General features: G+C 46.8%; 1 protein-coding gene across 2 annotated transcripts in view; it reads left to right on the forward strand.

The window, feature by feature from the left end:
- Window positions 1-14,541, forward strand: part of Clic5 (chloride intracellular channel 5) — a 101,218-nt gene that overhangs the window by 51,917 nt on the left and 34,760 nt on the right. The gene's annotated exons all lie outside the window — the stretch shown is intronic.

Genomic DNA, 14,541 nt, shown 5'->3' on the forward strand with positions numbered 1-14,541 from the left:
GCCCAGCAGGCTGAGCAGCGGTGTGACAGTGTATGATTACCAGCCCACCTAGGCTGGATGTCCAGAACCCAGAAGAAGGAGGCCCCGGATGGCCTCACTCAACACCAACTGCTTTCAAGAAAGGAAGATTAAGTGCATTGTGACCTTCCGCATGGTGACACTTGATCAGATTTTCCCATTGCTTAAACTTCACCCTTTTGTACATGCATCAAAAGTCCTGGGGACCCATTACTTTTTCAAGTACTTAGAAGCTAATTACTTAATTTGTTTATAGTGCATATCTCCTTCTTAAGTTCCTAAGAAGTCCAGAGTACTAGAAACTTCAGAGAGAGTTATGTAGGATAATAAAGTTTTATTTGTGTAATAAGTGAACCCATGCAAAATAAAATAAGAAGTAAAACAGAAACTGGCAGTAAGGATATTAAGGACATGAGGTGAACAGCCATGAGGTTGTTCTTCACAAAGTGATTCTGTGGAGGCCAGGATTGAGAGAATTATGGTTAGAGGCCTACCTGGACAAAAGGTTTCTGCAAGACTCCATCTCCAACAATAAAAAACTCCAGGCGGTACATACCTGTCTTCCCCATGCTGAGGGAAACTTGAATGGGAGAATCACTGGGCAAAAATTAAGACACTATTTAAAAAAAACAAAGAAAGAAAGACAAGCTGAAAGGCTAGAGAGTGGCTCAAGGGGTAGAATGCCTGGCTAGCCATCTTGTCGACCTGGAGTTCAAATCCCAGTACTGCCAAAAAAGTAAACTACAAAAGTTCTGAACGTCTAAGATGGTGAGGGAAAACAAAGGAAGATTTGTTGGTTGCACATTTTTGCGGGGAGGAGAAGGGACTCTCAGTACTAGGGTTTGTGCTTGACAGGCCGGCACTCTACCCCGTGAGCCATGCCTCCAGCCATGCTGCGTTTGCTGGTTATTTTTGGAATACGATCTCACCCATCTGGGCACACAGCCCGAGCCGTGATCAGCTACTCTAGGCTTCTTGTCATCGCTGGGATTACAAGCAGGCGCCACCATGTCCAGTTTCCTCTGTGGAGCTGAAGTCTCCACAGTGAAATCAATATTCAGTTAAAAAAAAAAGTTTGGATGACGATCACATCTAGTGATGGACACTGATGTTAAAAAAACTGTGGCCATGGACAGGAGGTGGATGGGAAGGGATGAGGTGGGGAAGTGAAGGAAAGGGTGATATTGGCCAAAAAAAAAAAAAAGAAATGTACTCATTGTCTGACTTCTAAAATGTAACCCCCCTCTGTACAACACCTTCATAATAACAATACAATTACATTTAAAAACATGTAATTTGGGAGGATGCTTTTCAGAACTGTTGCTCTTAGAAAACAGGAATATTGACAACCGTTGTTTTCCTGTCTGCCTTCTGTCTGTACTAGTTAGGTTAGGAAGACATATCTGAGCCACTGTTAGGAAAACTCAGGTCTTCATCTCACCCGTAGGAGCAGAGTGTCGATTGATTATTTAAACTGAGGATCATTCGATTCCAACTCAGAGGAAGTAAAATGATCGTGCAATGAACCAAAAATACTGAGGAAGGGTGGAGATTTCCCATCTGCTCATTCATAAACATTGCATGACAAATTTATTAAATGTTACGCATCGATGTTTCAGTATCCTCTGAAATCCTTCTTGGAAAGTAGGATACTGGATAGCACCCCCAAAGGGTCTCCTGCAGAAATGCTGTAGTGTGGCTGTGCGGTTAGCATGGCCCCAGGAATCCTCTACGCTCAGTACCTCACACGCACACTCATGACCACAATCAGGGGCCTTGCTCACAAGTGCAAAAGGATCACACCATCCATGGTACTCTGTGACTTGCCATTTTCTTCAACTGTGATGCTTCCTCCAAAATAGTACATAGGAATGCAGTTGATTCTTTCAAATAGCTGCAATTTATCCCATTACACGCCTCTGCCATACTGTACTCAGCCATTCTATAATTGGTAGGCAGACTGTTGATAAGATTTTGCTTTTGAGAAGCAAATATCAATGGTTTTAGAAAGTTATTTTTTATCTACAGGGTTTTTTGTTTGTTTTGTTTTGTTTTTGTGCCAGTCCTAGGCCCTGAACGTCTATGGTCCAGGCTAGTGCTCTACCACTGAGCCACACACAGCTCCACTTCCAGCTTTTATTTACTTATTTATTTTTCAGGTGCTTAATTGTTGATAAGAGTCACACAAACTTTCCTGCCTGGGCTGGCTTTGAACTGCAATCCTCAGGTCTTGATCCTCAGCCTCCTGAGTAGCTAGGATTTCCGGCATGAGCCACTGGCTCCCAGCTTACAGGGTTTAATTTGTTATATATATGCATGTGTTTCTGTGTGTGTTGGTTAGCAACAAAAACACCTTTCTCTCCATCATATGAGTAGAAACTGAGGCAGAAGTTTTAAACAGTAATCATAATACAATGATGATGATGATGATGATTGGTAATGATGAAGGAATGATCTACTTTCTTGGTTTTCTTCAACACCCAGGCTTGCTCTGCCCTTGGCTAGCAGGCAGGGTCTCCCAAGCCCTGTGATGGGTGCGGGGTGCTCTCAGTGTGGCCGCTCCAGAGAGCCTCACCTGCAAGGGGCGCGTGCCGGCTTTCCTCCACTTCACCCCCTGGGCAAAGCTTGAACCCCTGGCTGACCCTGCAGGGGAAGAGGCAGGTGGCTTCAGAGGGTGCGGGGCGCAGCTGGCTTGGGGCACACATGCTCAGTGACTTTAGGTGTCCCTGGCTCCTATGGGGCAGGCCAAGTCATGGAATTTCAATAAATAATTGAACCGGAGCTCCAGTTTCAGCAGCTCCAGGGTTCACTTTCAGCTCCCGGCGCCATTGTCGTGGCAGCTCCTTCCCCTTTCCGCAGCGGAGGGAAATGTGGCTGTGATTCACTGGCTATTTTTTTTAAGAACCCAGGAGAGCCAGATTGCTATGTACAGGAGTAGAGATGTTAATTTTTCTCTCCTGAACAAAAGTTATGTGAAAACCAGATACGAGAAGAGATGCTTCTTCGATGAGAAAGCAAAACTGGCTCTCCCTGGCTCGGACATTCTAGATGTGAAGGTCTTGGCGTAGGCACCGCAGGATATCTTGGTCTTCCAAAGATTCGAAGCTCTGTCTTCCTGTTAGAAATGCAGGCTCCGATGAGCAAACGTGGGGGTGGGCTTGAGAAGCCATATGTCTAGGAAGCTTCTAGAATGATCCTTGCAAGAGTAAGTTGGAGACAGCCTAGCATGCCTTCCTGTCTGGAAATCCACCACTGGGAGTTCTGGGGAGCCCACGGAAGGCTCTCAATGGGTCCTGGTTGAGGAGTGAAGAAATGCACCCTTTTCTAAGGGCCGCCAGTAGCAGGACATTGTAACCTAGCCACAGTTTTCTACCCACTGACATCAAGGATGGTGTGTAGGGGGTGCAGACATGACTCTTCTGCTCAGAATGTTGTATGCGCCTCGTCTTCTTGGATCCTCACAGACAGCATGTGGAGCTGTTCAACAGCTATGATTATTCACCACTGTGAATGAAAGAGAGAACTTTGAGTCCAAGTCAAGCTTCATCATCATCATCATCATCATCATCATCATCATCTGGGGTTTGAACTCTGGGATGTTTGCTAGGCAGGCACTCAACTACTTTAACCACACCCCCACCACTTTTGTTGCCTTAGTCACTTTGCAGATAGGATCTTGCATTGTGGGTCCAGAGCAAAAAAATCCCACTTAACTGGGACTACAGATGTGTACTAACACAATTGATCATCAAGTCATCTTAAAAAAAAATTCCAAGGGCAAGGACAGACAGAGGAAATGTCTTGTTCGATGCTTGGTACATAACTAAAGGATACAGGGTAAAAGTGGATCACTTGAAGACCACACACTCCATGGCATTCCATGTGTTTCTAAGACCTTGTTTCTCTTCAGCCCCCATGTGGTCTTTGCAGTAGGCCAGCTTTTGAACAACGAGATTAGATGTGTCTGGCCCTGATGTATGCAAATTGGGAAGAGAAAGATCAGACCAAATCTGTTTTACAACTTAGTTGAAAGAAAAGTGTGATTAAAGCTATAACTGAGATAACACAGGCGGAAATCGTGCTTTCCATTTGAGTCGGTTTTTTCCCTCTAGTTCATTTTCAGACCTCCTTTCTCTATGTCGAGATGTCTGCAGGATTCCTCTGGAGGGCAGCGTTATAAATAAAGCTTGCAGTCACCAAGTGACGCTGACACCTTTCCCACTGATTCCCACGAGACCTGAATTTCCTACAGAATTTCTACTGCCTCCAGCCCTGTCCTCCAGTAATTGGGAGACGAGGCACAAGGGGAAAGATCTCTGCCACTGTGCTCCCCAAAGATCCTAAGCATCAGATAGGATCTGGATGCTATTGCATGTTGAAGGTCAGCTGTTAGCATCATCTGTTCTAAACATAGCCGAACAATAGGAGACTTCCTTCCTTTGATATTTCTTGCAAGTGAAGAGAAGGTACTATGGCTTTGGTTCATGTTGGCTTACAGCAGTGAAAATGGTTTGCTTGGTTTGGAGGGAGGAGCAGATGGTCATGGTATGTTTTTGTTTGTTTTTGTTTTTGTCCGTCACGGGGCTTGAACTCAGGGCCCCCGGCATTGTCCCGAACTTTTTTGCTCAAGCTTTTTCACTCTACCACTTTGAGCCACAGGCACCACTTCTGGTTTTCGGGTGGTTAATTGGAGATAAGAGTCTCACAGACTTTCCTGCCCAGCCTGGCTTTGAACTACAGTCTTCAGATCTCAGCCTCCTGAGTAGCTAGGATGACAGGCGTGAGCCACCGGCACCCAGCTCATCATGGTATAGTTTTTAACAAACAGGAACAAGTACTCTATCTGGTGCCTGCCAGTGAAATGAAGCCACAGGGATCTACTTTGATGACTAGCAATACTTCACAAAACTTAACAAACTTAACAAAACTTGTGCTGTAGAGGCTTCCGTGGGTTAATCTGTGTGAGATTTAGACATCTCAAGTGTCTAAAGTGAAGGTTTCACGCTGGGGCTGATGGTATTGGGCTGTGAACACTGACACCAGATTGTATGGTACTTGTGAACCTTGGAAGAATCAGGCCAGATTCTGAGACTTACAGGAAGGAAGCAGTAGTGGGGTAGAACGGCTCCCACACCTTGCGACTTTGGCAGCCAGCTCGTGGGGTCAGTTTCACATCTGTATAATCGCCACTTTCAGTGATTGCTCCTAGACTTGAAGTGGAGACTTGATATATTAGAGCACTTCACAGAGCCAGGCTCACTTCTAACGTCTCGGTGCATGACTAGGAAGCTGCAGAAAAGTGAGTGTAGAGAGAACCGGACAGTGTAGAGCTCATCTCTATCTAGCTGTGTCTTTTGGGGGGAAGAGGGGAGGATTTGGAAGGCCAGGCTGAGGCACAGACTCGCTCTGTGGCACAGTTATTATGTCAAGCAACCAGGACCAGCCTGGAAGAAAGACCTCTCATGTCCACAGGTCAGACAAAGAGCAGGCAGGAGCTCTGCTTCTCATCACTGCAGGAGGACTTGGGAAGACAAACAAACACACAAACAAAGGTGGTGAGACTTGGAAAATTCCCTTCTAAAGAGCAACACCCACCCCCCGCCCTTTTAGCTGGAAGCTTCCTGGGTGACGGCTTGTTGTATGCCATTAACAACGGCAGCAGATTTATTTCTCTTTATGGGAGTCTAATTAATAGAACACTTCCTGCCTCGCCGGCGTGTGGGCCTGGAGACTTATAAAAGACCTGACCCTTGTCGACTGCAGCTCTGTCTGGGCTTGATAAATTCAGATGGACTGTTTCCAAGGCAGGAGCAAATGAAATGGAGTCTCCTTGACTTAAAACTTGGCCCCATTTCCATGTCTGTCACTGTGAGGTTTTGGGGTTTTCTTGTTATTTTACTTTTTATTAGTTTTATTTTTTAGCTTCTGGCTAGAGCAGGGGGTAAGAACTTCAATCTTCACAGTCAGCGCCCGAGAAGCGTGAGAGGGACTCGCTGGGGCCTTTGGGAGGTGCCTCGCTCTGTTGCATGGTAGAGGGTCCAAGCCTTTAGCAAGCTGGTTAGGAGTCTTTAGGGGAAGGAGGGATGGACCGGAGAGCAGAGTGCCCACAAAGACAGCGGATGAAGTGAGCTCTCTTCCCTCCTCCCCCTCATTATGCACCTTTGATGTCTGTTCCTCCCTTCATTCCCCCATCCCCACTGTGGGGAAGAGGCTGAGGAGGGGCACCTTGGCTGTCCTGCTTTGCTCCCATACTTCCAATGGGAGGGAGAGGGGGTATCTTCAGAGCTACCGCATGGCCTTGGCTTCTTGTCTTTACCCAGAGTGAATCCTGCTCATTAAAGCAGAATCAACTTTCGTTAAAATTTTTACCATACAATTAATAACCACATCATTTCCTTCTCATATCCTCAACTTTATTTGTTTGTTTGTTTGTTTGGTGCCAGTCCTGGGGCTTAAACTCCAAAGTCTGGGCACTGTCCCTAAACAATTTTTTTTTTTTTTTTGCTCAAGGCTGGTGCTCTATTCCTTGCTCTACTTTCTGCTTTTTGGTGGTTAATAGGAGATAAGAGTCTCATGGACTTTCTTGCCCAGATTTGGCTTTGAGTCATGATCCTCAGATCTCAGCCTGCTGAGTAGCTAGGATTACAGGCATGAGCTGGAGGAAGAAAAGGAACTGAAAGAGTTCCCTCACTCATTCACACATGAAGATCAAACCCTACACACCGGCTTTGTGTGTCCCAGCCTCCACCCTGGCATCTTTAGACTCTCTTCTGCCTTGTGGTCTTTACATATAACATTGCTTGAGTGAATTCTTTCACCCTTCAAGGCTGATACCAAGCATGGTGCTGCTGATGAACCTGCTCCGATGCCTGGGTGGCTTCATGTTTCCAGTCCACCATTCCCCACCAACAGCATACAGCACACATTACTTGTGACAGGCCCCGTCTTTTCCGCTGCTTCCATGGTGCTCCAGTTTCTCAAGGGAAGGGCTCGTATCTCTGTCATCACTCCACTCCCAGGCTTTGGTACCAAGCAGGTTCTTGGTGAAGCTGTCACCAGGCTGTGGGGGTCCACCCTGCCAATGGTCTGGTGACCACGTTCAGGCTGAGTGTGGAGCTTAAGTCCCCGAGGTCTCCAGGAAGCCAGGAGGACATCAAGCAGGGCTTTGTGGGGACCAGGCATGTTAGAAGAAGTACACTATCTAGCCATTGCTGGCTAGAAGAAAGTGGTTGGAGAGAGGAAAGGGGGTGGAGCTTGTGTGGCGTGTACAGCCACTAACCATGTGAGGGCTTGGGCACTGTGGCTGGAATTCCAGGCCTTGTTGCAGTACTTTCTATAATCCTCCTAGAGGACCTATCCAGAGGGCTGAAGAGCTGGCTGTGGAGGCACAACTCCAAAGAGAGCTCTGCAGTTGTGTCTGCTGTGCTGTCTGCAGACATCCCTGTTCAGATTTGCTCCTGTTCACCCAAATGACTACAAATTGTGCCTTTCGTTCCATGCTTTTATGGGAGTGGACCTTAGAACAGCGTAGAAGTGGAGTGGGAGGTAAGAGCGGGGTGGGACCTGAAGGATGTAGATAAGGATTTTAGATAAGGAGACAAGAATCAAAAGAGTAGAAACAGAGTCTAAGTTCTGTGTCGATCTGGGCTATCACTCTGATTCTGTGCCCCTCCTGTGGACCCAGGGAGCTTATCTGTTCTCATATTTTTTTCCCAACAAGCTCTTGGATCATTCTACTGTACATACATACCACTAGGTCAGAAGCTGGCATGCTAGCTAGACAGGAACGTTGAGAGGAAGAATTAGGATCTCTGAGCTCTCTGCTAGATTAATGAAATCACAGTACTTAAGAGTAGGGTCTGGGTTCTGGATTTTTTAAAGGGAGCATGCAAATGGGATCTTCAAGTTCTGTAAACAATGCTTGGTGGGCATATCTTCAAATAGTAATTTGCTACAGAATTTTCCAGAAAGCCTTGGACTTAATGAGCCCTTAGTAAAGCTCGAGACTCAGGTTTGATCTCAGTGATGCAAGCTTTGAATCTGTTACATTTACGAGTTTGGGGTTGAGATAGGTTGACAGATGTTGTGGTCTCTTTTGAATCTTTCCAGACCACCTTCTCCTATTAGGATTCTATATCCAAACTGAACATTAGGGAGAGAAGGGGAAAGGGAGTTACATGCAGTCTTCGCCTATCCCAGCATCTCAAGCACCAGACATTATAGGGGAAACGGTCAGTGCCCCAAGATATCCTTGTTGTACAGGAAGAGTGTGGATCACAGACTGATCCCTTGCAAAGGAAATGGACTCGTGATAAGAAAGCTGGAACTAATTTCTATAAAACCTTGGAGAAACAAATGAGAGGCTGAGCCAGACTTTTGACAGTGCCTGACGAAGTGGCAGATTCGCCACAAGACGCTTGGTGAGGCCTCTTTCAGATTAGAGCCATGTGGAAGGAGGCCTCTTTACCGAAGGCTGCAGATCTGTATCTTCCGCTGGCTTCCTGCGCTTTGGTACATTGCTGAGATGGAACCATTCCAGCTTTCAGCTTTCCCCACCCAAGCATCTGAAAGCCGCCATCAGATCTAATGAATAGCATGAGGGCTGTGACAAAAATTCCCGGATATTGAGACTATACAGATTTCCATTGGATCTCACTGCAAACTACAAAGAATGTGTCCCAACCTGACCCCTATTCATCCATATCTCTTCCTCTTCCTCTTTGACTCTTGGATTCTTTGGGGAAAAAAAAAGGTTTGGTTGGAAAAGTTTCTATATTCAGAAACTCATAGCCTTGTAGAGAACAGAGATGTACCTGCCTACAGTTTGGTCCCCACAGCTCAGCAGATAGGAGCTGTTTTCTCCAGCCTCCCTGCACGGTAAGCCTCTCTGGTCCTCCCGATAGCTATGGGTTTGATTTCTCAGCTGAATATCTTCTTCCAGCATGGCGTTGCTGCACATTTGTCCCATTGCAGAGAGATGTACCGACTATTCCCTAAGGCACAGCATTTTACAAATGGGGATGTTTAATGAGCTCTTTAAAACATTTTCCTTCCTGTCATAATGACAGCAACTATAATTTTACAAAGCAAACAGGGAATACTGTATCCATGTTTTGGTCCCAATTTGAAGAGGAAAAAAATACGGTTTGAATATGTACAGGAACAACCAAGCTAGCCTCAGAAATCTCCATGCTCTTGCTTCACCCTCTTGACTGGTGTGATTACAGGTGTGCACCACCATGCCTACCTATCATCCTCGCTTTTGAATTGTCTAAGATACCTAGGAAGGAAAAGTAGACATTCTTCCCAAAATAGCCAAACTGCAAGTACATGGACAACATAAATGTCCATATAAATTTAAAAAAAAACACGAATTGTTTAAAGCCACTGATTTTGGGGGTGGTTGGTTGCCATGAAAGTCACCCCAATTTCAACAAGAAGGGTAATACCAGCATTCCCTGCTGGGGTGTGTTAAGGTTCTAGAGAGCCAGTGGGACTAGAAATGGTGCTGTAGCCACTTGGAGAAGAGTGAATGTGCTGCACAGCTGGCTGGTGTCCAGGGAGGCAGCCAAGGGCCAAGCTGAAGACAGGGAAGTCCATGTCGAGAGCTCCAGTGGAACATCAGGCTGGATGGACAGCAAAGGGAGACATAGTATTACTTAGCTCGGAAAAAGACTGACCAAGAATAACGGCAGACGTTGTTGAATAGAAGCAGGATTAGCAAGTTTACAAGAGACTCCTAGACTTATTCATATAGCGGGACATGGAAGAATAGGGAAAGCCATGAGGAATGAAGGGCTGAGGTGGGAAGGACAGTTCTTCAGCTGGTGGAAGCGTGGGCTTGGTAAGCAGCCCTGCAGAGGGGGCTGGACACACAGTGGCACAGAGGGGCCCACCCCTGCTGTCCTCACAGCAGGCATTGCACAGCAGAGAAGGGTTTGGTGGCCTTGGGCCTGCAACCTCCAAGGCTCATCTCTGCTAATAAAAGGCTTCTTAATAAAATTATTGGTTAGATCTACACCATACAATAGTGAAAAAAAAAATCGAGTCACAGAAGGAATACTGCCTGAGTTACATGAATTAGAAAGGGAGCCAGCTCTGAAAATTATTGTTATAAAAAATTCTTTCCCTTTCATGTGTTTTATACAATGGCTAGCTCTTGAGACCCCCATGCTATGAAAAGGGAGAAACCTTGCCCTCCCTCTCACACACACACATCCATTCAAACAGACACTGAGGAGGATCGAAGAGGTGTCAGACATCTGTGTTTGTTACTGATGAAGGCAGCACACATAGATAAAGCATTGTCTATGTTTGGGGCAGAGGCAAGTTCACTATTCAAAAAGAAAGCAACATAGAGCAGCAGATAATATGAATGGTCCAGCGGGTAATCTATAGCATACGATTGTACAATCTGCTGCTTTTCATATTATCCTATGTGATATTATACCTGATAGAATATTTTTTATAATATCTTGCATATATACATCAAGGGGACAGGAAGTGCTCTGGGGTTATGGTGGACGATTGTGTGCATTCGCACCAAGCTCATGGCAACACAGGATCCCAAACCTGGAACGGGGGCTGCTAGCTCCCTGTCACTGTCCTTGTGGTGTTTCCCTGCATGTAGTAGCTTTCTAGTGTCCTTGTAACACCTTATAGTACACTGTGTGGCATGCAACAGTGATGGTTTATTGTTCTCTCACGGTTCTGGAAGCTACGTGTTCAAAATCAAGGTGTTGCCACTTTCTACTCATGTATCTCTCTCGCAGCACGGTGGCTGCCCCTGCCCTTGACACCCCCTGGTGGCTCTCTGCCACCATCTTCTCCTGACATGATTCCCTGTATCCTGTGCCTCAATTTGCCTCTTCCAAGGATGCTGCCATTTAGGGGTTGACCTAATCCACTATGACTTGATCAGAAGCGTGATTTTATGTACAAAGATGTCATCTTTTCCCAAATAAGGCCCATTCATCAATTCCAGGTAGATATGGATTTCGGGCAACACCACAGCCTTAGTCTGAGCCTTGGTGCCTCTCTCCATCCCCCTACCTTCAAGTGCTCATTGGATGAAAGATCATCTGGGCACACACATTATTCAGGCAGACACCTACCTGGTTCTATTGTGGCATTTTGTTTTGTTTTGTTTGGCCAGTTCTGGAGCTTGAACTAAGGGTCTGGGCAGTATTCCTGAGCCTCTTTGTGCTCCAGGCTAGCTCTTTGTGCTCTACCACTTGAGCCACAGCTCCACTTATGGCTTTTTGAAGTGTTTACTTGGAGATAAGAATCTCATGGACTTTCCTACTTGGGCTTCAAACCGTGATCCTCAGATCTCCACTTCCTGAGTAGCCGGGATGACAGGCATGAGCCAGTGGCACCTGGCTGCTCAGGTATCCTGAGTTACACTCAACCTATGAGTTTAACAAATGGTTCAGCAGGGCCACAAATGCCAAGGAAGACACAGGAAGAAAACATGGCCTTCAGAGCAGTGAAACACAGCAGAATCCCCATTCTACTTTATAAAGGGCCTTGGGCAAGTTTGCTTGTCAGGCCTAGCAGCCTAGTTTATGATGAGATTTGTAAGACATGTGAGAATGTAGGGGGCTATGGAAGACAGCACTCCCATGGACGGGAAAGAGAATGTCTGCATGCAGTTCAAGGCCACACCATCTTGCTGTACCAGCAATGTGATCCGGGGAGCATCTTACCTCAGAGCAGATTCCAGGAAGAACAATTAAGAGGACCAGCTATGAACGGGACTACCTGAGCTCCATCCTAGTTTCTTAGGCCAGTTCTTACTTCTTCTCTGTGCCTCAGTTTCCACATCTGTAAAGGATTCCACTTCACTGACCTAATGGGGGTGGAGGTGAGGTGAATGAGTTAGTAATGTATGCAACTAACTTAAGACAATGCTTTACAATACAAACACAAGCTATTACTATTACTACTGTTATTATAGGAAGTTCTTGCCCGGCTAAGGATCTTAACGATTTACTAAGTACCTCCTTCAATTCATTGTCCCCTGCGCCGCCACCACCACTACCAGAGTGTGAACAGGTTAACAGTCTGTGCATGTGGCCTTTTGGTTTTGTGTCCCTTTTGGGGCGTTCTCTATTGGTCACATTACCACTGGCCCTGGGTGAACACTCTTGTTTGATCAGCATGTTGTAAAGGACCAAGGCTCCCATACCGATGCTGTTTTGGGGAGCCCTCACGCGTGGGCCAGCGTGACAGCTTGGGTCACTCCCTGGCTCAGTGGATGCATGGCCCTCTGGGCAGGGTGGCGATTGCGGTGAGTAAAGCGCCCACTGCCTTGGCCACTCAGCCGTGGATCTGTTACACAGGGAGAGCTGAGGCCTGACGGGGGCGGAGTTCTCAAATCACTCAGAGAGCAGTGAAACAACGATAATTTCATAGTAATGACCTGCGAGCAACACTGTGAAAGGCTCCACTTATCAGCCATACAGGGAAGCGCAGGACTTCACTAATGTATGACAGAAGGAACCACAAACGCCACAGGCAAACAGACCTCAAGAGGGAGAATCATTTGTTGTTTCCTCAAAAACAAAACAAAGCAAAAAAACACACACACACAAAACCCCCAACAAAACAAAGAACAACTATCCTTGTTCCTGGGTATTGCAAGGGGAGATTCTTGCTACCTGAGCCTCCCCTGCCTGGACTCCTATACCTCAGCCTCCAGTAGAGGCCAGAGTTTCCACAGGAGCTAATACCAAGCAGAGGCTAGGGCCTGTGGGCCTTCTGTCCTCTAAGTGTCAGGGGCCAAGAAACCACTCAAGGGGACTAAGTTATACAGAGACCATTGTTTCCCATTTTTTTCTGTTTGAGTTTGTGTTTGCTTTGGAATGGTTTCTTTCTACAGTCCACTCAGAGGGGTGCGGGAGACAGACTTGTCTTTCACACGTTAAAAAAAAAAACAACTATTTGGAAAGGCGATGATGAGGAGGAGTGGCACTCATGCTATGGGAAATTGCTTGCTGTGTTCTTGTGGCACCCCACCCCCAGCCCCACCCCCGCACACCCCACACAAGGCCAGGCACCAGCTCCTTGAGGGGATGCAAACTTAAACCTCTGGTGCAGTTCTCTCCAGTGCCTTGCACAAAATCAATAGCCAAATTGTTTGCTGAATAAAAGGATAATTTAGTGAGTATATTACCCCACTCATTCAATTGTAATCCCTCCGCGTGTCACCTGTATCAGCACAATAAAGCAAATACTAATTAATAAAGGGTAATTTAGCCAATTTGCAGTTTATGGACTCTGAAGTCCAAGTACTAACCAGAGCTAAGTATCTGGGCTCTGCTGATGAGCCTAGATTCAGGGAAACGGGATCAAAGTGTGAGTTATCTGCCCATGAGATCCTCATGGAGCAAGGGGAAGACGAAGGAAAACTACAGAGGGATGTATTTTGTCTAGGTACAGCCAAAGGCAAGCATTCCTAATTACTTAGAGAAGTCCTGCAGAAGGGGAGGCTTTGAGGCTGGACACAATTGCTTATACCTGCAGTCTCAGCTTCTCAAGGAGGTGGAGATTGGGAAGATCACAGTCCACAGCAAGCCCAACTAAAGCAAAAATTGTTAGTGAGACCCTCCTAACCAGCCAGGTATGGTGGTGTGTGCCCGTGACACTCAGGTATGGTGGTGTGTGCCTGTGACACTCAGGTATGGTGATGTGTGCCTGTGACACTCACTCAGGTATGGTAGTGTGTGCCCGTGACACTCAGGTATGGTGGTGTGTGCCCGTGACACTCAGGTATGGTGGTGTGTGCCCGTGACACTCAGGTATGGTGGTGTGTGCCCGTGACACTCAGGTATGGTGGGGTGTGCCCATGACACTCAGGTATGGTGGGGTGTGCCTGTGACACTCACTCAGGTATGGTGGTGTGTGCCCGTGACACTCAGGTATGGTGGTGTGTGCCTGTGACACTCAGGTATGGTGGGGTGTGCCTGTGACACGTGACACTCAGCCACTCACAAGGGTATTTTTTTGCCAGCCCCAGGCTAAAACATGTGAGACACTACCCGGAAAAATCACTAATGCATAAAAAGGCTGAAAGTGTGGTCAAAGTAGAGCACCTGCCCAGTAAGCACGACGCCCCGAATTCACGACCCCAGGGCCACCAAACAAAGCGCAAACCAAAAAACAACAACGGCAAAGGCTGCTTTGAGAACTGCACCTACAATCCAGGAGAGACGCAGTAACAACTCAAGCATAACCTAGAGGACTGGATAGAAGTAGAAGTCGGTGGCCAGCATCCTTAGCTCCAGTCTAGATGATGTTGGGGTGCGGTGGGGGCTGCACTATTACACTGGGGTTCGGTGTTTTCAGGAGTTTGCAATTCTGCAAAAGCTCCATGCACGAAACAAGTGTACTCGAGTGATTGAGCCGCTTCACGGATCCACACAGTCCCTGCATTCGTATTAAGAACTCAGGCTCCCTTGCTTTGAAGAGGGGCCAGGCTGTGGCTCTCTGTGACTGCGCTTGCGTGTGATCCTCCTGTGT

This window comes from Dipodomys merriami, unplaced genomic scaffold (assembly GCF_024711535.1).
Source record: "Dipodomys merriami isolate MVZ:Mamm:240054 unplaced genomic scaffold, mDipMer1.0.p SCAF_16, whole genome shotgun sequence".
NCBI lineage: Eukaryota > Metazoa > Chordata > Mammalia > Rodentia > Heteromyidae > Dipodomys > Dipodomys merriami.